Source organism: Cupressus sempervirens, chromosome 11 (genome assembly GCF_028749045.1).
Source record: "Cupressus sempervirens isolate cs-2001-9-10 chromosome 11, ASM2874904v1, whole genome shotgun sequence".
Classification (NCBI taxonomy): Eukaryota; Viridiplantae; Streptophyta; class Pinopsida; order Cupressales; family Cupressaceae; genus Cupressus; species Cupressus sempervirens.
Window position 1 is genome coordinate 100,395,058 of NC_143128.1, and position 23,073 is coordinate 100,418,130.

The window sequence follows — 23,073 nt, forward strand, 5'->3', positions numbered from 1 at the left end:
CATGACATAAAATTGAGGAATGACGAGGAAATGCCCTTCCTAAACTTTTTTGTTGAAAACCTACATTTTTCTATTTTCAATGACTTGGATTCAAGCATCACCTTTAGTGGCATAGAGTATTGTGTGGCTCACAAACCATGCAGGGCCAAACAACTCTCTCTCCAAAATCATTCAAGTTTGTTAGTGTAAATAATTAATTATTATTACACTTTACTTAAGTTTACTTAGGTTAATGCATTAACATATTAGTTGTCATGTAGACACCTAGGAATATGCATAGTCATATGAATTGTCTTGTTGACAACACAAGAGTTGGTAACTTATTTGAGCACATGGTGTCTACAAAATCTCTTTACAAGATACACCTATATAAACTTATCCTCTCATCATTGCACAAACTCTTGTGGTCAATGGAGGATAATCCACTCTTGGTGGACATGTGCTTAGTTGTGATGTTTATCTCTTTGTTGACTCCTAGTCATTCTATATGCCTTCATATATAGGGACTTCTAGTGTGTATTCAATCATCTGATATCCATTCTCATTTGATCATCATTTGTCTCTCTTGTGCTATCTACTGAGCTTCTTGATCTTGGTGTTGAATTATTGCCTTAGGCAAATTCTTACATGGTATCAAAGCTATACCAAATTCTTACATGTATCAGAGCTATACCAAATTCTTACATGGTATTAGAGTCATAGGAGTTTCATTGCATAGCCATTGGAGAGATTTTTTTTGCAGCTCAAGATTAGAGCTTGCTGGTGCAAATGAGATATTGGTATTACATTCAGAAGGTCAAAATACCCCCAAATCAATTTTTGTTTTATCAAAATCAGACATCTAAGGTGAAATATAGAGTCATTTGATATTTGGAGGTGTGACGATGATAATTCAAGAAAAATAATTACAGAGGTGATATTCAAACAATGATATCTCCCCCATACAGACTCCTTTTTTCGAGCAATTTTTTTTGTTTTGTGGTAGAATTTTGTGATCTACACATTGGTGTAGGATGTTTGATATCTCTATTTCAGAATTTTTCTGTAAATTGCAAATCCATATTTTTTCAACTTTAAAGGCTTAGTTTGGGCTCATCTAGACACATATTTAGGTGCTATTTTTTTGAGAGTGCATGATTTTTTGTCTAGTTTCCAAATCTGATATCAGTTTGGAGTAATTATGAGTAGACATAGTACTTTCAAATTTTGGTCTCATTTTGGCCTATTGGCACTTGTAATTAATTAGATCCTTGAGAGGTCTTGTGCCTTATCTTGTTGAGTCTTATATAACTTCATATTTGTTGTTTTAACCATCAAAATCAAAAGTCCACTTATGTCCTAAGTTGGCAAGTGGCTATTGTAACCGCACTAAATATAAAGTGCCAAATCATGCATTAAGGGGGGGTTTTCTTTGATTTTTTTTTTTTTGCATTTTGGGGGTGCATACATTATTTGATCACATGAAGTCATGTCACAAGTGTCAATTTGATTTAAGATTTAAATTGACAAAAAAGAACTATAAAAAATGGAGTGCTTTGATGATTGATCATTTAAGAGAACATAAGGAAGTATTCCTTATCTATGTTCCAAAGAACTTCCTTCTTCTACTCATATGATGGTTCTTAGAATTATTTTTCAAGATATTTTTATAAATATTAGTATGGATTGTTTTGCTATCCTTAGAAAGGCAAGTAATCCTTATGAGCTTTGGATGTGTCTTTGGAAAGCATATGGAGATCCACAAGTCCCTCCATTCCTAGAGGAAATTCTCCCTCTAGTCACTCCAATTATGGTACCTATGAATCTAGTTGAGATATACCTCCTAATGCTCTTGTTGCTTCTACCAATCTAGTTCTAGCCACAGATGCTCCTGATTTAGTGCAGTAGGAAACACCATGTCTTCCTATTTCAGCTTCATGGGATGACTTCCTTTCAGACATTGTAGTGTTTTTTGTGGAGTCTTATGTTGAAGATGTGGTAGACATTATTGATGATATCCATCTTCTCTTTGTTCAGAGAATTCTTCTTCACTTGTTGCAAGGGAACATTCTGACCCTCAATCACTTGATCTTTCTTTTGAGACTGACATGATTGTGGACACTTCTTTTCAACAGTTGGAGGAGGACTCTTTTACTTGAAAGAAGACATATCAGTCTCTAGAGATTGTATTCCAGTTTCCTCAAACATCATATCTTTTGAGGATTCTTCCTTCTAGTTGGGGAACATTCTCTACTACACCTATGGCACCACTTCTTCCTAAAAGGACCTAAACATCATTTAGTTCTCATGGTGCAACTTTTCAGTCATCAAGGAGCTTCTTTCATGGATGTGCATTCATCTTTGAGAGGAGGCTACATTTCTTCTCTTCCCATATCTTCCTAAAGGATGATTCCTTGTTTTTGGAGTTTGATTCACTTTCATACATGGACATGTTAGCTTGTTTTCCACCTTCTTTTGGGCATCCACTAGATTGGCTTGTAGCATCTACATTCATCAAGGACTTGTCAACATATGAGAAGACTTCAGAGGTAGCATCCATAGCATACTACATATGGATTCCTCATCCACCTTCCTATCCACAATGGGAAGTATACTTGCACCTATACTTGGTGTATCTTCTTTCTGAAGGGAGAAATGTTGTTTGTAGGCATTGGATAATTTTTTGTCTTCATGACATCCTTGCAAGAGAATATTTAATATGGGGGGAATACTATCATGTACTTTTTCTTATAGGGGATATATGATTGTACACTAGGGGGGTTTTCATTACTCCATCGTTGCATACATGTTGTATTTCTTCATCTCTCTTTTTGGAGGAGGTTTTTACCATGAGGTTTTCCCTCTTTCTCCATTTTAAGAGATATTGCATTGTATTACATTGCATCACATTTAATATAGAGCATTGCATTTGTACATGGGTACCTAACATGGCCTAGTAGTTGGGGCCCACATTGCATCTTCCATTTAGCTTTGTGAGCTTAAGTGCATTCCCCTAAGTTGCACTTAAGGAGGGTGTTAGTGTAAATAATTAATTATTATTACACTTTACTTAAGTTTACTTAGGTTAATGCATTAGCATATTAGTTTTCATGTAGACACCTAGGAATATGCATAGTCATATGAGTTGTCTTGTTGACAACAAAGGAGTTAGCAAATAATTTGAGCACATGGTGTCTAAAACATCTCTTTACGAGATACACCTATATAAAATTATCCTCTCATCATCACACAAACTCTTGTGCTCAATGGAGGATAATCCACTCTTGGTGGACTTGCGCTTAATTGTGATGTTTATCTCTTTGCTAACTCCTAGTCATTCTAAATGCCTTTATATACATGCACTTCTAGTGTGTATTCAATCATTTGATATCCATTCTCATCATTTGTCTCTCTTGTGCTATCTAATGAGCTTCTTGATCTTGGTGTTGAATTATTGCCTTAAGAAAATTCTTACATGGTATTAGAGCTATAACAAATTCTTACAAAGTTAAACATTAGAAATTGATTGGCTTTTACTTAGAAAACATCCTGATTGTATTCTCATTGATTTCTTTTGCTACCTTATTTTATTTAACTTATTTAGTCATCAATTTGTAGTAGTATTTATTTTGCATAGATATGGTAGCTTGGGAAAAACAACCATACCATATGTGCATTTGATACCTCACTCGATTTATAAGGATGGAACTATTTTATAGTTATACCTTTCCAGAGCATGATAAAAAATCAGAATGAATGAGGAGACACGTTTGAAAACAAGAAAGCATTCATTTACATTGATAATTGCATGCTAAGGAATAAATATCTTGAATCTCAAGTCCTACAAAAAGCTTAGACTTCTCCTAACTTTTTTATATGAAATGGTTGAAGACAGTGATCTCAGGCTATGGGATCCTTACATGCATATATCTTGAAATTGTCAGAGTTCAAGACATTGAATACTCTTCCTAACAAGCTTTTGTCCTTAACCCAATTGAAAGAGATGGATCTCACTAGATGTAGAAAGATTCATCATCTGCCACAAGATCTAGGAAACTACTGATATGCATGATTGCTAACAAAATGGGAAAAGTTGTATAAAATTTGGTTTGTTGTTTTTGGAATGCTTGCATACCCTATTTATTCCCTTTCAGGTTTTTGTTTACATCAACTATTAGTGAGTTACATGCAAGTAATGAGGGTTTTGATTTGTGATAGATATTGGTGCAAAAGACCCAAAAGCACCAAAAGAGCCAAAACATGCAGAGGCCAAGAAGCTTGCTGAAGAGTATTGTGTGGACTCCTTGATTTGACTCTTTTATTACTATATTCATATGGTATTAGGAGATTTATGCTTGTCCTTATCTGCTACAATCTCACCCCTCTAAAAATACATATTTCAATTGTACTCAAGTTCTTTTCTTCTTTCATGCTACGCTATTGACATTCTTCATCATTCTTTATCTTATCTACCAATTCTCCATGTTACATAGCCTCTAACCTTTCCAATCTGAAATGTATGTCTACCATCATCTTGTGGTTTTTCTTTCTTTAGTACTACTCTATAGTTGCCTAATTTCCACTAGCATTAGCAATTTCCACTACCCAACAAAGATTATTGATGGTGTACCTCAAAAAGTATTGTTTATTGTTTACCCACTTCCACATAGTAGTGGACATTGATATACCAAGCCAACTTTTATCTATGATGGATGACATCCAACATGATCTTGCACAAGATTCATTCTCTTAGAAATTTCTTGCCTCTACAGTAATAAAAATCTCCCAAATATACAACATTAAAGTTATATGGAAGCTCAATCTAGCAACATACAAACTCGACCCATCTCCAGTAAGCAACTTATTCTGGATTGAGTACCCAATGGAGCACAAACAATCTAAGCAGTTCTTACCTGATTGATGGTGTCAATTTTAGTTGCTATGAATAAAAGACACTCTATTCCAAGATATGATGACAACCTTATCAAGACACACCCTTTCAAAATCTTTCACAAGTGTGTGAAGTCACCCATATAAAACCCTAATAAACCTAGATAAAACCCTAGAAAAAAAAGAGAAAACCCTTTAAAAACCTAGATGAAGGTTCCTCAAATGAAAAAGGTGAATGAAAATGAATGGCTTATGGAAATTGTACGTGAGAGTATGAAGGAGAAGTGTATGAGAGTGGAGGGAAAGGGTCGAAGTACGAGGTATGTGTAAAATTTCCATGCAACAAGGCAGTCATGCAATAGTTTGGGCTATGTGAATCAACTTGAAGATACCACATACACCACTTTATAATTTTCTTCTCTTTCAAGTTACCAACAAATGGAAAAAATATAGATCACATTTAGCTCTTTTACCATAGTGGTAGATATTTACTCATTGCAAACATTGTTTAGTTGGTTTTGGATATGGGAAATAAATAAATGATGTTTAGCAAAGGGAACTTAGATCTTGTCCAAAGGGAGTAAATACTATGGATTATGTTATTTAGTTTTTTATCAAAGAATGTGGATTTTCTTTTCAAAAATTAAGATTTAATTATTATTTATTTGAAAATTATAACTTTTCTAATGCTTGTTTCAATGTTTCAAAGTTTGTGTCTAATGATACGTGAACACAAATTTAGAAAAAAATCATATGTATTAATTTATCTTTTGAATTTAGATATAATTTTACGTGTATAGGAAAAAATAATGTATTGTCTATTTTAATAATTTTTTAGTTTAGGTTTTTTAACACTTTAGTAATGATCATATTCATTTTGTATTTTTCATTATATCACAAGAATTTAAAATTAGTAATGTAAGTGTAAAAATATATATGCAAGAGATTAAGTACAATACATATTGTCTACATAACAAGGTATGTGGTTTTTTGACTTGTTTCACTACACCAAGAAAGAGTGTTTTTAATATAAGTTTATTTTTTAATAATCTAGAAAAAGAGAGGGATGTGTCATGGAATTGCAAAATGAATTCTAATTCAAATGCCTTTTAATATTGACACATAGCATCATATTTTGGAAAATATGTAATATTGATTATTATATTTATAAATATCTTAAAGATAAGATAAGATAACTACCCAACGAGAGACCACAACACAGGTCTATGGGACTAGGAGCTTACAACCAAGAAGATAGCCTCAAACAAAACACTAAATAGTGCCGATAAAATAGTAAGCACAAACCTAAAATAGAAGATGAAGAAGATAGCAAGAGTCACCTCGAACATGATTAGGGTTTAGGGATCCTTCCTTGAAGGGAAGAAAGACAACTTAATTTACAATATGAAATCTTTAAAAATATTTGAAAGAGCACAACTACAATGCAAAAGGTCTACAATTCAAATGTTTCACCTTTTAGTAGACTATCCTAATATTGTACAAAGGGGAAAGATGTGAATCCTATATGTGCAAAAATAAATTCTAATGAATGCTTAAAAATATTAGAACATATAATTAAATTTTGAAAAGTGTGTCTCATTGATGGTTATATCTATAAATATCTAGAAAGGTTTCATTTATCACAAGAATAAAATGTCTACAATGTTAAATCCTAAAAAATATTTGAAAGAACTCAAGTACAATATATAAGGTCCACAAAATGGGGTATTTAAATTTCCAATACACCAAACTCAAATAATTTTTCACAATGGAAAATTCTATATAATACTTAAAGAGCTCAAGTATAATGTATAAGGTACACAAAATGCAATATGTAGATTTCTTACTTACATTGGTACAGTGAATTCAAATATTTCACAATTATTTCTTTGTGTTATGTTCTAAAAGGAAAGAGGACGTGAATCATGAATGCTAATGAATACCTTAAAATATTAGCACATAGAATCAAGTTTTGGAAAATGTGTACTATTAGTCACCATATAACTAAACACCTAAAAAGTTTTCATCATTTTTTTCATCAAGGTTTTGTGTGCACTTTTCATGAAGCTTTTTGCTTCTATATCAATATTTTACATATCAAATTCTAAAGCTCTTTGTTTTAGGGTGTTTTGAATTTTCACCATGGAACAAAAAGTTTCTTCATGGTGCTCACAACAAATAAAAATGCAAGGATAACACATCTCATAAACAAGGGAAATTATCTCACAAAGGTCAAGCATATGAGTAAAATCATGTGAAGTCAATTATACACCCACTTTATGAGTACTACAAAATATGTCCCGTAGTTTTTATAAGTACTTCCTATTAATTGAATCTTCATTTATTCTTTTATATATCAAAAACCTATTGGCGCACCCCTTGTACCTCCTTTCGGTGCAAGTGCTAGTATTTTCCTTTTATTAATTGTTATTCTAAAGTATAGATGATAAATATAATGCATTTAGTTTATCTTACTTGCATTTTTTTCTTTTTAATTGAGTGACTTGTGTTATTTTTATCTAAAAAATTATTTTTGATTAAAGATAGATTTGATTTTTAAATCAAATATAATTATTTTATATAAGATTTTGTATTTTCATAGAATTTTTTTTAACACAAATTAAAGTTAGATTTAAAAATCAAGAAATGGTTGTAAAAAGATGTAAATAATTTATTCAATTAAAAAATGTGTAATAGATGATGTTGATCATAGATTGCATCATAGACTTTTCAAGTTTGAACCCAAAAATTCACTCACCTCATATAATTTGAAAAAAAAAATCATAACACTTATTACATGTACAAAGACATTTGAATAGGGGAGATGACCTAGTACTTGTATCAATTTTTGTGAGGGTTGTTAAGATTATTTGATTCAATAATAATATCATATTAATTTTTATGTATTTAGTAATCATTATTTACATAAAATTAAATCATTAAAAAATTATATTGGATGTATCATTAATTTACTAAAGTTGATACAAGTTCAAATGTTAGTCTTATACAATATGAAAAAGGATTTACAAAATTTTGTATTTTAAATTGTATACTTTTACACAATAGTTGTTGTGTTTTACAAGTAATAACATTTATCCAATTTTTCAACTTCCAATACCATTACAATAAAAAAACTATTACTCATCCAATCTTTGACAATTTTTTATAATAAATGCTGAGCTCTTAAGTCTTCAATAAGAAAAAATCGAGACTTTGACAACCTCATTGGAGTACCTACATCATAAATATAGAGAGGTTTGAGTTCACCAATTCATTTCAAATCAAATATCTTGGAGCCTCCAACAAGAAAAATTGGAGTCTTTAACAAGATATTGGAGTACCAACATCATAAATATGGAGAGGTCTGAGTTCACCAATCCATTCAAATCAAAAAAATAATGCAACACAACTCAAAAATTGCTCTTTAAAATGACTTCATTAGTTGTGAGCCAATCAAAACACAGACTTTGAAAGCCATGAATCAACCAATTTTCAAAATCTAAATCTAAATGTAGATTTTGAAAGAAAAGCCAACAAAATGACAAATTCAAATTCAAATTGTTGGAGGGGAAAATAGCTTATTAATATGGTATTCTCTAAAAGAGTTCTTTTAGGATTGCAAATACATTCTCTATGAGCACTGAATACTAGTATTAACATTCTCACCATCTCTGTGAGCACAGAATACTGGCACTAACATTGTCTATGAGCATATAATACTGACATTGAAGAGAATTACAAATTTATTTGTAACCTCATATTGTTATATAAGAGAATATCAGACATTTTGTTTGTTAGAAGGATTTAATGGGAAACAAGATGATACGGGTGGGGGGGTGGTGTGAATCAGGATTTTCAACTTTTCTTTACAAAACCAAACTACTTATTTCACGCCTAGCTCATCTCATATCTTAGATCTAACATGAAAACTATAATGTTGAATTGTAAATGAAAAAATCACATCCATGAAAAGATTCAACACATAACACAAATGATTTGGTTAAACCCAAAAATACTTCAATGTGACGCTAAAACTAGGGTGGGGATGAAATCCATAAATTTTTATTGTTGCAATAATAAAGTTAACCTATTAGGGTTATAATGTTTGATCATAATATATGATTTACCCTACGAGGGGTCTGCCTTGTTAAAAGCTATTAAGACTACTAGAGCTTACCTTGTTTAAGGATTTTACACTTACAATCAAGTAAGGGCTCTATTAGGAGATTTACACAAACTTGTTAGGATAACCCAATTAATATATTTGCCCTGATTCAATCTTTTAAAATTGATTAAGTACCCAACCCTTAGTTTTCTTTGAAAGCTGATTTTAGATCTCCTCTATTCAATATCTCAATTTGATATCTTTGTTTTGTCCTTTACTACTTAAATTGCTTGGTCTGATCTAGCCTTTCTTGTTTTGTGCTTTACTGCTTAGATTGCTTGGTCTAATCTAGAAATATGTTAGCAAGTAATACTAATCTATCAAGAGAACAAAGCATTAACTAGCATAAAAATCATAACATATATGAGAGACAAAGTGAAACCATCAAATGAGAATATGAAACATGGAATGGCTCTCCCAATGAGGATGGTCACTTGCTTTAGAGATGAGTCTATTATGTGGATGTGGGATGTATGCTCAAGGTTCTCAAACTAGCTTCAATGGAGATGGAAATGGCAAATTGGTAGCTTTGTGAGCTCTCAATTTGGCATTATAAGGGTATGGTTAAGGCTTTTGCTTCTCAAACTAGCATTATAACATTAGCTCAAAAGGTTGTGATGAAATGGCTTGGGAGGGGATTCAATTTATAGGCAAAGGGCTTGAGGGATGGAGGGCTAGGATGCAAGGAGAGATGAAAGCTTAAGGAGGGCTAGGATGCACTCAAAGGGGAGCACATGGATTGTGCTTGTTTAGCACCAATCAGGGAGTGACACATGTCATAGGGTGAGTGGATGGAGGAAAGGGGAAGGATGAGTCAACAAAGGAGGCTCAAGGGACAATATCTTCATAAAGACCCTTCATTATGGCTTGTAAGAGCAATGAATGAGCTTGTAAGAGTCTTTATGGCCTTTGTAAGAGCATTCATGTTTGAGTGGTTGGGATATTTTGGAGGGAGTTGAGATTGTTGACTTTGCTTGGCTTAGGAAAGTCTTAAGCTTAATTAGGGAATGTGACAAGGTTGGGGGGGGATTTAGAGGTGGTTTAGGATTAGATTAGGCTTGTTAGAGATTTGCAAGTGGATGACATTCATGAGGGTAGGTGAGTTAGTGGCTAAGCTTGGTTAGTATGGGTGGATGGGGTGGATTAGGCTAAATGAAGGGTTAGGGATAGGTTAAGGGTTATTAGATTTGAGGGCTTTATTTATCAAATAGATTTATTTAATAAATGGGGATTTTGGAATTAGATAGAAGAATAGGATTTAATTGATAAATAATAGGTTATTTTGATTTATCAATTAGGACTATAGATGATTAATTAAATTAATCAGCTAGGGGATGACAAAGGATTAATTAAATAGGAATTTAATTAATGATGCCTTTAGAGATAACTAAATAAGATTACCAAAGCGGTGTAATCAAATTTAGGTGTCTACATTTTGACCCTTTTTGACATAGTGTTGAGACAACACTATTTCAAAGAAGTTCGAATGAAGACGACACGAGGAAGATCTTTTAGCAACAAGGTTGCCCCAGTCTCGGATAAGAAGAGGAGAGACTAGACTTAGATGATGCCCCCTCAAGAAGGTGGCAGAGAGAGAGATGAGGCTCGACGGCTTCTTGAAAAGCACCAAAAATTGAGACGAGCAAAGACACAGATTGGCAAAGAGAAGGGGTTGAATTAGCTCAAAATCTCACTACGAGAGAATGATAAAGGGCTATTAGAGGCACAAGAGAAAGCAAGCTTAAGACTTTCAGGATTGGGGGGAGGATGAAGGAGTGGAGTGCTATAAAAAGGAATCTAGGATAGGGAGAGGGATGATGGGATGACAAAGCTGATGCAACAGGATTTCAAAGAGTCAGATTGGTGAAAGATGGGTTTTGGAGATCCCTAGGACTAGGATTGTGGATCTCGAAAGATGAGGCTTGGTGGATTGATTGGATTGTTGGATCCCTAAGATTAGGATTGTGGATCCCTAAAGCTAAGAGTGATGATTGATTCTGAGAGATACGGTTGCACAAGCTGGGGTGGGAGATATGGATACTAGATATGGATGAGGGATAATGGAGATGAAGGGAATCCATTGAAGCTTATTGAGCGGGGGGATACTTCAAAGAGAAGTACCACCATGTAGTTGAGCACTAGATTTGCTATAGGACTGTTGGTTAATTGCCAAGGTTACCAAGAACATCAAGGCCTTTTCACCAACCGTCCAGAGGATTGACAAACTAACTCAACACAAACATGCAAGGATTGCCCCAGCATCACACATGATTCCCAAGAGGAAGCAGTGTGGAACCGATACTGGGTAATCCACAAGCAAAAAAGAAAAACAAATGAAAGACCTGATCAAGACCTTACACTCAGATTGCCCCATTCGCAGCATACCATGATATGGAAGATCGTGGCAACCTTGAGGAGGGAACAAGAAGATTGCTTGGAAAAGATACTTCAAGACCCAAAAGAGAAGATTCCAAATCAAAAGAAAGTGAAAATCCAAAAGAGAATTGTTTTCCAATGAGATGGGTAGGACGAGGTACTAACAGACTAAGATCAGACATGAGGAAAGCTATATCCTACAAGGATCTATCGAAGAGCACCTAAGCTGATGGATCTGGATGAGTGATGCATCTGGCAAGCTGAACTAAGAAGGATAACACTTTGGTGATAGGAGGACTAGCTAAAGGATGCATTGGAATAGCTAACCAAGGGGCGTGCGATGTGTGCAAGATGTTGATCAAGGACATGAAAGCTGGATAGATACAATGGTACTAAGCTAAAGAGGATGTACAAGCTGACAGACCAAGATATGTTACAAATGTACAAGGTTTTTCATGTTTTGGTTTTTTGTGAGATGGAAATGTTGGTGAAGGGTGGGATGTCTGCAATAGTTGATAGGTGGATAGGTAGATGGTTTGCGAAAAGCTTAAGGAAAAATGGGGTTCTTTGTGTGCATGTGATAGGATACAAGCTAGGATACAAGATTATTTACAAGCTGGAATATGGTACAAGCTTTGGACAAGATTCGGATATACAAGGTATGTGGTTCTTTCCAAGTTGTCATAAGCTTTGATGGTGATAACCTCACTGATGATATCTGCCTCAGTATACCCAGCTTGTTTTATGAATTTTAGGGTGCAAATATTCAAGGCTGATCCATTATCTATCATTACTCTTTTCATGGAAAAATTGGATACCATGATGGCTATGCGAAGCGAAAGGGTGTGATCTGGCTCAACCATGGGTATGTCAGTGGGTTTGAATGATAGGGCACATGAGGAGGATAGGTGTCCAACAAGATTACGAAAATTAGTAGCGTTGATATCTAAAGGGACACGAGATTCTATAAGAGCACTGTCAAGGATGGTTTTGTACACAGGACTAGTGCGAAGAAGGTCTAAAATGGAGATTTGAGATGGCATGTTCCCAAGGTGTTCCAAGATATTGTATTGGCTTTTTGATGGAGCTGATGGTGCTGGTGAAATGGGTGGGCCTGCGATGTTAAATCGCACTCTTCGAGTGGTGACTGCACACTCATTGTTTGGTCCTTGGATATTGATAACATTGATAGAAGGCTCTTTCTCATATATACAACCTATGAGGCTACCATAGTCTATATAGGATGAAGTGTGGTCATTGTTCTTCCCATGTTGTTGGTTTGGCTGGCGGTTGTTGGTGTTGTTGTTGTTGGCTTGGATAGGTGCTTTTCTAGGATTTTGGTTGTTGTGAGGAGGAAAAGAATTTTGATAGATCTATAAGCTTGCATTGGGAGAGGTGTGGGCACCAACGATGATTTCTTTCTGATCAATGAGGTCTTGCACATAATCTTTCAGTTTCATGCATCTGAGGGTGGTGTGACCTTTTACCCTATGAAATTTGCAGTACTCATTGTCTTTGTACCATGCAACTTTGGATTGGCTTGGGTTGATTTGCTGGGTAGGAGGAAATTTGATGAGGTTTTCCCTGACTAATTTCTCAAAAATGACATCCAAAGGTTCACCAAGAGGTGAATAGTTTCTAGGTGTAGGTTCCTGCAACTACATTGATGGCATTAGCTTGATTGCTAGACCCTTGAAAGTTTGGTCTTGGATTGTGGTTTTGATAGTTGTGGTTATTTTGCTGTTGGTAGTTGATAGCTTGCTGATTTTTTGATTGATATGGTGGGTTGGACTGGTTTTGAGAAGGACCAACAATATTCACATGTCTGGTGTCAGTGATGCCATTTGTTGCAACATGCTTGTTTTTGTTCCAATACATAGACTTTTCATTGGAATGTGATTGATTTTGGTTGGCTTCCTTGTAAATCTTGACCACACCATCTTTAATGAGTCCTTGATCAAGGATCATTCCTTTCTCTTTGATGTCTTTGTAGGTCTGTAAATAGTTCATGGTCATGTGGTGAGACAAGCTAGGATGGGCATTATCAATAAACATTTTCACAAAATGGCACTCTGGCAAGGTGCAAGATATGCGGGTGGTAAGGGTTTGCCATCTTTGCAAATATTTGCGAAGGCTTTTTCCACCTTTTTGCTTGGTGTGGACGAGATCAACTACTGATAGCTCCGTTTCAACAAGATGGGCATATTGGGCTACAAATGCCTCAGATAATTCAGCAAAATTTTTAATTGTGCCATAGGGGATTCTATAAAACCATTCAAGAGCTGGTCCGACCAAGCTTTTGGGAAAGAGACGCAAGAGGAAGATGTCATCGTATGCCACTTCTTGGCAGTGCATGTAAAATTCTTTGATATGTGTGACAGGGTCTCCTTTTCCTCTGAATTTGTCAAATTTGGGTGTCTCAAAATGCTTGGGAAATGGTGTCATGGTAATGGCTCTGTCAAATGTGTAAGGACACACATTCTCAAACTTGAAGGTTTTTGGATCATTTCCTTCCTGGATATTTTTCAAAGCTGTCTTCATGTCTTCCCATTCTAAATTAATGGGTGATGGTTGGGGTGCTCCCAATGTAGGAGTGCCCTGAGGTAGGTATGTGCTCGATGGGGCAATGGAATATGGATGGCTTTGAGGTATGGGCTGGTAGGGATTGTGCATGGCTTGGGCAACTGAATGGTGGATGATGGGTTGCTGAGGTGGAGGTGGCACATATTGCTGCATGTGTTGTGAGGCTTGCTGTTGATATTGGATTTGAGGTTGGGATTGAGAAACATAAGCTGGCTGTGGGATAAATGGATTTCTTTGTGGAGGTAAGGTATAAGATGGTTGTGAAGCTTGGGGAAAGGATCGAGGAGCTTGTGGAACTTGGCTATGGATTTGAGGAGTTTGACCAATACATGTGGGTTGTGCCCCCATTTGGAAAGGTGTTTGCATGGCAAAAGAGGCCAAGTAATTGGTAGTTGGTGCTGGTGGATTTCCTCCTAGAAGTGGCATAGATAAATAGTTGGTAATAGGAGGTAATGGATTAGTTGGTGGTGGAGGTGGTGGGAATTGAAAGCTTGGAAATGGAACTAATGGGGTTTGATAGCTTGGTGGCTGGATTTGAAAGCTTGGTAGAGTGGTGGCAGGAGCTTGGGTCACTTGAGAGCTGGGCAGAACATTGGTAGTAGCTTGTGGGGTTTGATAGCTTTGTGGACTGAAAGTAGTAGCTTGTGGATTTGTGGTTGATGGCACCGAGCTCCAAGGACCTAGTGGAAATGATGGAATTGTGTTCTGAGCTAAGGTAAACAAGCTAGGGGTGATGAAGGGTTGATTACTTAGCCCCATGGGTGGCATCCTTGTTGTGTATTGCTGAGGTTGGCCAAAGATACTAGCACTGATTTGGGAGATGGGTGGATTTGGAAGCATGGGTTGAGGAGCAGTAGCAACAATAGTGAAGAGAGTGAATGGTGAGGTGTTTTGGGCAAAGGGGGTTTGGGATGGAGTGGTATGGACCAATGGTGGAGTGGTGGTGGCTAGATTGGCTTATGGAAGGGAGATCTCAACTTGAGTGGAGGATGGTATGTTTGGGTCTGTTAGATCATATGGGGTGGGTTGAGGCTCTTCTTTTGGCATATATTGAGGATAATTTGAATCATAAGAGCCTATGGGTGGTGGGAGTTTTCCAAACAATGGGTGAGATGGATCTAATAAGGGGGGAGGTCTCCCAAAGTTGAAGGCTCCAATGTTGTCCCTTCGAAAGTTAGCCATGATTGTTTCCTTGTTTTTGTCTATAATGGCGTTCACCAAGACTGCATTTCCTGGTTGGTTCATGAAGGCTTCAATGTTAGTAGGTGATGGCATAGCATTCTCTGGGATGAAGGATGGTTGAGTGCTCAAGGGGAGCGATGCTGTTGGATCCAAATGATAGGGCTCCATTGTTTCCTTCTTCTTCTTGCCTAAGCGAGTGACGGGTGGCATGAAAAATGCAGAATGTTTCCTAGGGATGAGATGCAACAATGCTGATGGATGCAAAAGAGGAAGGCTTTTCTATGCAAATGATTTCCTAGGTTGAGGCAAACCTATATGACAAAACCTAAGGAGGATTGGGTTGGGGATGCTAACTTCAAAGATATGTTACCAAAGCACGAAAGGTCTACCTTCCTATGTGCAAGCTTGGTGGTGATTGTGTCAACTTAAGGATAGACTGATGATCCTTTAGGAAGAACACGAGATTGACCACTTGTAGATCCCAACCTTTAGCTCAAGGTGATGAAGGATGACAAGTGACAAAGCTAGATTACCCTAGACAAAGCTCTGTTAAAGGGATAACCATGGTGAGATTGATGGATTTGGAAGATTTTAGGAATGGCAAACTTTTGGCAGGGTGACAACAATTTTGAAGGCTTGGATGTGAGGTTTTGATTGCTAGCTAGATGGTTTGGTTCTAAATGAGATGAATGAGCTAAAATGCTTAAGGGGATGACTAAGGATGGCTAGCTTACCTACAAAGATGACTCTAATGCAAAAGTGAAGCTTATGCAAGAAGATGTGGAGAAACAAGGGGGTCTAATCATAGAAATCATGCCTAGTTGGTAAGGCATAAGCATTGTTAACTCCTGGATGTTGGATAAATTGGATGGTGCGATCTAACTAGGCGTCTTGAAGGGCTTCGTCAGCAGCTTTGTCCTCTGCTTTGTGGAGTTTGGCAATGAGAGGGCTTGGTGTTAGTTCCTTTCTCTTGGCTGAAAGTTCTTGGTATGCCTGAGATGGCTTGAGTTTAACTTTGTGGAACTTCTGTTTGGGTTTGGGTTGTTCTGACATGAATTCTTGAATCTGCTTGACTTTGAGAGATCTTGGTTATTTTGCTTCAACTTGTTCAACTTTTGAAATAGGTAGTGACTACACTAAGTATGCCCTAAGCTAGGATTGACCAAGTTTGGCAAACATTCATTCAACAAATAAAAGATCAAACAATAGATAGAAAAAATTAGATAGAAGTTTTGATTCTCAGAATATGATACTTGCGCCAAGGAGTGTGTATGTTTTACAAATTTTTTGATCAGTCACTTCAAACACATTAACATCCCAGATGGTTGTCTACAAGGCTGGCAGTTGGTTTAGCTAGGGATTCCTTGATATACCCAAGGTACGTGAGGCCCAAATCTGTAGATGAAAACAAAAAGATGTCACATAGCTGAGAGGAGCGGTAACCCACTTCTCCTCTTTCACTTCTCAAGGGTATAAATTTCCTTGAGGCTTAGCCCGAGTGACAAAATCTTGATTCCAAGAGAGATGTCTTTGGATTCACCTCCCGATCTTTATACTCCGTCAGAACGATGGAGTTGAGGTCATCCCAAGCGGTGATGAAATCCCCAAGTAGGCCTCCTAAAAAGAGAAACAAGGTTTTGGATCCTAATCTTATGCACCCAAGATGGCCTCAAAAGACGACAAGGGGAGAGAAGACTTGGATGACCTTGAGCTAAAAAATACACTTGTTCTTTTACCAACTGACTCTTATGTGTGTTGATCTAGACTTTACAAGCACTCATGTTTAAGAGACAATGTTCAATTCCAACTTTGAAATGCGCCAATAAAGCAAAATCGATCGAAGAATGAATACACGAAGAAGAGTTAGGGTCAACAAAAAAGTAAACCCGCGCGCCCGGAGGCCCTCCACGTCAAGCATCGATTAATTTCCTTTAAAGCATTCAAGAGTTGGTGTGATTTTGTTTTAAGCCCAAAACAAAGATGTGTGAAACTCGATTGTCAAGCGTGTGCCTGGAGGCCCTCCACGTCAATAGTTGTTCAATTTTAGTGCCCAAACTTGAAGTGTGATCGATTTAATCTAGAGTTTTGGTCATTTAAGAATTTTGATAAAGTTAAAGCAAAGATTCAAAGACCAAGTGAGTGAGTTAGATTGTGGAAAATTTAACACCTTTTTCAAGTAGACCCATCCCCATAAATGGCACTGAGATTGCAATCAATGGTTGAATTGATGGGTGATTAGAAAAGAGGTGAGTCCAAAGAACTACTCAAATTGATTTTTGCAAATTTGTATTTAACTTAACGAAGTTTGTTAAATGTCCAAAAGTCAAACTTTGTTTAAATTGCATGTGGAAAAGAGATTTGTTTTGTTCAATTTTAAAAGCTCCAAATGAAGTGTTTGATATTGCAATGGTTAATTGATCTTTGCATTCAAGATTGAATTGTTTGTTTTAAGCATGCATTCCAAGGAAAATTACTTTTAATCCATGGCATTCAAGAGTGTGTTTTGAACAACATACATTCAATGAAAAAGGTGTTTAACCATTCAAGTTCATTCCATGAAAAACTTAAAAAACATGATTAGTCACCCAAAAAGTTGCTCCAACCTGCAATAAGACAAAAAAGAAAATTGATTAGTCACCCAAAATCTTCCAAAATGAAAGCTTAACTATGGGAAATTTTTTTTTAACTTTTTTTGCTCTTTTTCCTAGGCATAAAAATGCTTAAAATGGTCTAAATCCTATGGAACCACTAAAAGTCAATTTTTTTTTTTTTTTTTTTTTTTTGTTAACTACAAAGTGCAGAAGTAAAGATGTTGAAACAGAAATGCAAAAAAGACAGGTAGAGATGACAGTTCATCAAGCACATACACCAAACTGTGGAGATGTTGATCTACGGAGACGATAGAGAAAGAGGCAAAGACGACAGACTAGGTTGGCGGCAGTGGAGACGACAATCTAGGTTGCGGAGACGACAGTTTGATTGCTGGCGGCAACAGAGACGACAATTTGACTGATGGTGGTAGCGGAGACGACAGAGTGTGTTTTGAATAAGAAAATTGGCCTGGTGGAAATGATGGTTAGAGGTGGAGACAACGACAAAAGCCAGGCGGAGACACTGATCTGCGCAGATGACAGGATGCACTTCAAAGACGACAGTTCAAGATTCAGAGACAACAGTCATCCAATCGGAGACGCCTATCTACTGAGACGACATTGCGCAAAATTGGATTTAAAAAACGTGGATTTTTTTAAAATTTTTTTTGGAATTTGACTTTTGAAGCTTTTTTTTTTCTCCCTAATGCTTCCTTTAACCTGCAAGAACAAGATTAAACCCTACAACTCACTCAAACAACAAGAAACATTAGATTATTAGTAAAAAAACAATATATAGATAGAAATAGATGATTAAATGACCCATAGTGGGGTCCCACCGAGCATGCCAAAATGTATATGAGAAATATGTTAGCAAGTAATACTAATATATCAAGAGAACAAAGCATTAACTAGCATAAAAATCATAACATATATGAGAGACAAAGTGAAACCCTCAAATGAGAATATGAACCATGGAATGGCTCTCCCAATGAGGATGGTCACTTGCTTTAGAGATGAGTCTATTATGTGGATGTGGGATGTATGCTCAAGGTTCTCAAACTAGCTTCAATGAAGATGGAAATGGAAAATTGGTAGCTTTGTGAGCTCTCAATTTGGCATTATAAGGGTATGGTTAAGGCTTTTGCTTCTCAAACTAGCATTATAACATTAGCTCAAAAGGTTGTGATGAAATGGATTGGGAGGGGATTCAATTTATAGGCAAAGGGCTTGAGGGATGGAAGGCTAGGATGCAAGGAGAGATGAAAGCTTAAGGAGGGCTAGGATGCACTCAACAGGGAGCACATGGATTGTGCTTGTTTAGCACCAATCAGGGAGTGACACATGTCACAGGGTGAGTGGATGGAGAAAAGGGGAAGGATGAGTCAACAAAGGAGGCTCAAGGGATAATATCTTCATAAAGACCCTTCATTATGGCTTGTAAGAGCAATGAATGGGCTTGTAAGAGTCTTTATGGCCTTTGTAAGAGCATTCATGTTTGAGTGGTTGGGATATTTTGGAGGGAGTTGAGATTGTTGACTTTTCTTGGCTTAAGAAAGTCTTAAGCTTACTTAGGAAATGTGACAAGGTTAGGGGGGGGATTTAGAGGTGGTTTAGGATTAGATTAGGCTTGTTAGAGATTTGCAAGTGGATGACATTCATGAGGGTGGGTGAGTTAGTGGCTAAGCTTGGTTAGTATGGGTGGATGGGGTGGATTAGGCTAAATGAAGGGTTAGGGATAGGTTAAGGGTTATTAGATTTGAGAGCTTTATTTATCAAATAGATTTATTTAATAAATGGGGATTTTGGAATTAGATAGAAGAATAGGATTTAATTGATAAATAATAGGTTATTTTGATTTATCAATTAGGACTATAGATGATTAATTAAATTAATTAGCTAGGGGATGGCAAAGGATTAATTAAATAGGAATTTAATTAATGATGCCTTTAGAGATAACTAAATAAGATTACCAAAGCGATGTAATCAAATTTAGATGTCTACAGTTTTATCCTTGTTCGCTCTTTCACTTGTGCATTCACTCTTTCATTCACAATACACACACTTTCACTCTTCCACACTAATCATAGGGTTTAAACCCTCTTTAAATAGACTATCTTCCAAAGTTCTCGATCATAATCAATGGTTCATAGTTCATCTCTTTTGTTGTTTACTTTCTAATTTTTTGATTGGTTGATTTTCTTTCATCAAGATCATTACCTTCTGTAAAGACACATAAAATCCATCTTAATTGTCTCTACGATCATTAAATATATCTAAAAGTAAGCCAAAAATGGTTTACATAGGTGTTTGTGCAATTCCAAACTCATATGACAAAACTAGTTTGCTTGGCATCTGAATGTTCAGACACTCGATCAATTATTAACATTCATGTTGGCACTTGGCTTTTACATGCTTGATTCTTTTTGTTTAATTGGCAAAAAATATCTTCCAATTTAGTTGGTCTCAACTATAATAGTTTGGCTTATGTATGCTCTTGGTCTCAACTGGGTGCTCAACAATCTTTGACTTACTTGACATGTAATGCAAAATAGACAAGTCCTTGGCCTTTACTAGATGACTCAGTTTTAGTGATGACCTTCCACTCTTGTCTGGAAAATGATTAAGTGTTGAGAGATTAATAGGAAAATTAGGCATAGAGGTCAACAATTTTCATATAAGAGAATATCAAACATCTCAAAATATTAGAGTTAACCATCTATTTATTTTACCATTAATTTGTAGATTAATTTTTTAATGTTGTCATAATCAATACTCTAGACTATATTTTTGTTATTTTTCATGTAGTATGTTGTTATTTGTGGAAAAAGAATAGTCATAGTATGTTTTTATTTGTGGGAAAAGATCAGTCATTAGTAAGATTCTATTCTTATTATTTTACAATAAATTTGTAGATTGATTTTTCAATATTTTCATAATATATACACCATAATATTGTTAGAAATGCTTTATAATAATGAGTGGGGGGGGGGGGGGAGGTGAATCAATTATTCAAGGTCCAAATTTCCTATTCAAACTTTTTCACTAAGTGTAGTGAGCCCATTCAACCATTCATTCATCCAAGTTTTAAGTTTTCAATTCAGTAAGTTACTGTAAATCAACATGCAAGCATAACACATAAAAAATCAACACATAACATAGTGATTTACGTGGAAACCCAATTTGGGAATAACCACCAGTAACATACTACTCAATTCTCACTCTTTTTGAAGTGATGCCCTGTGAAAGGCCTACCCTGTTAAAGGCTTACAACACATTGTTAAATGTGACCTTGTTAGAGGATTTAACCACCCTGTTAGAAGTGGGCCTAGCTAGAGGAATTTAGAACATTCGCTTGGAATGTCACCCTGTTAAAGGATTTACAAATGGCTATTAGGCCAACCTAAGTCCATAGGATTTTCCTTCTATCCTAATTGATACAATTTCTAGAGAGTAAAAATTAGGGATTTTGACCTAATTACTGAATACAACTCAACTTGCAAATCTCAGATCACTCTTCAGCTCTTCATATTGCTTGGCCTTCAATCTCTGCAACTTTGACAGCTTGCTCTCCTTTCAAGTTTAGTCTCCTTGAGTCTCCATGCTCAATGTTCCAATGCAATCATCTCTTCTTGTAGAAGAAGAGCCTCTGTGCTCTGTTCTTCTCCTAGATGCCTTATCCTTGACACCCTTCTGTAGTAACAACATTTGCTTCTTGGTCTATGACTCCTTAAATAGAAGTCTTGGAGTTCCTTTCCCACTCGATTCTTCCACTCTTTGATTTCAATTCATATGGATTAGGTAGAATTCATTGTATCTATGATGAAGGTATGCTCTAATACCACTAATGAAGGTACACTCTGATACCACTTGATGAAGTACTGCTCTGATACCACTGACGAAGGACCACACCACCCTTAGCTAGTCCAGATCCACACTCTAGTAGAAACCTCCGAGATCTCAACTTGTGCTTGCAAGCCACCAAGAAAGCTCCTTGTTTCTAAACCGCAGTCACTAGCTCTTCCCCAACTTTATCCAAGATCCAAGTGTAAACTGCCTCACATTCGGCGCTCTGTCTACACACTCACAAGTCCATCACAATCCTTCTGTAAACTGTCTCACATTCGACACTCTATCCAAAGACTCAGGAAAAATCTCTCTTCACTTTCTCCTTTCTTTCACACCTTCCAACTTTCCAAGCTTTCCAAGCTTCCACTACTCAAGTTTCTCCTTCTCGAGCTTCTCCTCCTCGAGCTTCTACTCCTCAAGCTTCTCCTTCTCAAGCTTCTCCTTGAGCTTGATTAGAAAAGCTCATATGCCTTGCTTAAATAGGCACTTACCACCCCATGCATGACTTATCCACAACCTTCTAGAATTCCACCTACACAATATCCACAACCTTCTACAACTTTCATAACCTTCTACAATATCCACAACTTTCTACAATATTCATAACTTTCTAGAATTCTACCCACACACCTCGATAAATGGAATGACAACCATTTATTTTTTTATTTTTCTATTATGCCACCTATGCACCTCGAAAATAGAAATTTCCTTTCTTTTCTCCTTTTTAATTTTTTTATTATTTCTCCTCTAATTTTCGTCACTTTCTCTCTCCTCTAGATTTTTTTTTTTTTTTTTTTCAATTTTTTTTTTTTTTTCAATAATTTTTCCATGCAAGATGCTCCTGCATCAGACTCCCCTGGTAGATAGAAAAGTGTGTCCCACACTTTGATGCCAAAAGAAAGATCTACCACCATCTTCATCTTCACCAAAGGCTTCCACCTCAACAGGGACAACAAAACCACCATGCAAATCTTCCACATTTGCATTACTCTATCAAACACCAGAATCTCAACCATCCAATCAGCATGCTCACTCTTAGGAACAAACTAAACATAATGCTTCATTATCGAACTCCCATTCACATCAACAACTAGTAAATCCATACCAGCAATAACAAGCTCCACATCAGCAACCACATGTAGATTTCCATCAACACATGCCAAACTCTCAACACCAGCAACCTCATTGCTCACAACAAGATGCTTTGCAATACATAACTCACCTCCAACAACAATCGAATCATCCACGACCGAGTGCTCTGCAACATACAAGTCACCACCAACATCAACTAGATCATCCACGACCAAATGCTTTGTAGTCTCCATGTCAGACAAAACTAACTGATCACCAATCTCCATCCCAACATCAGCAAGGTTAGGAATATCCTCAGCAACAACCTCTATTTTCTCTATAGGTTCTACATCAGGCTCCACAAACTGATCAGCAAAACCATCCTCT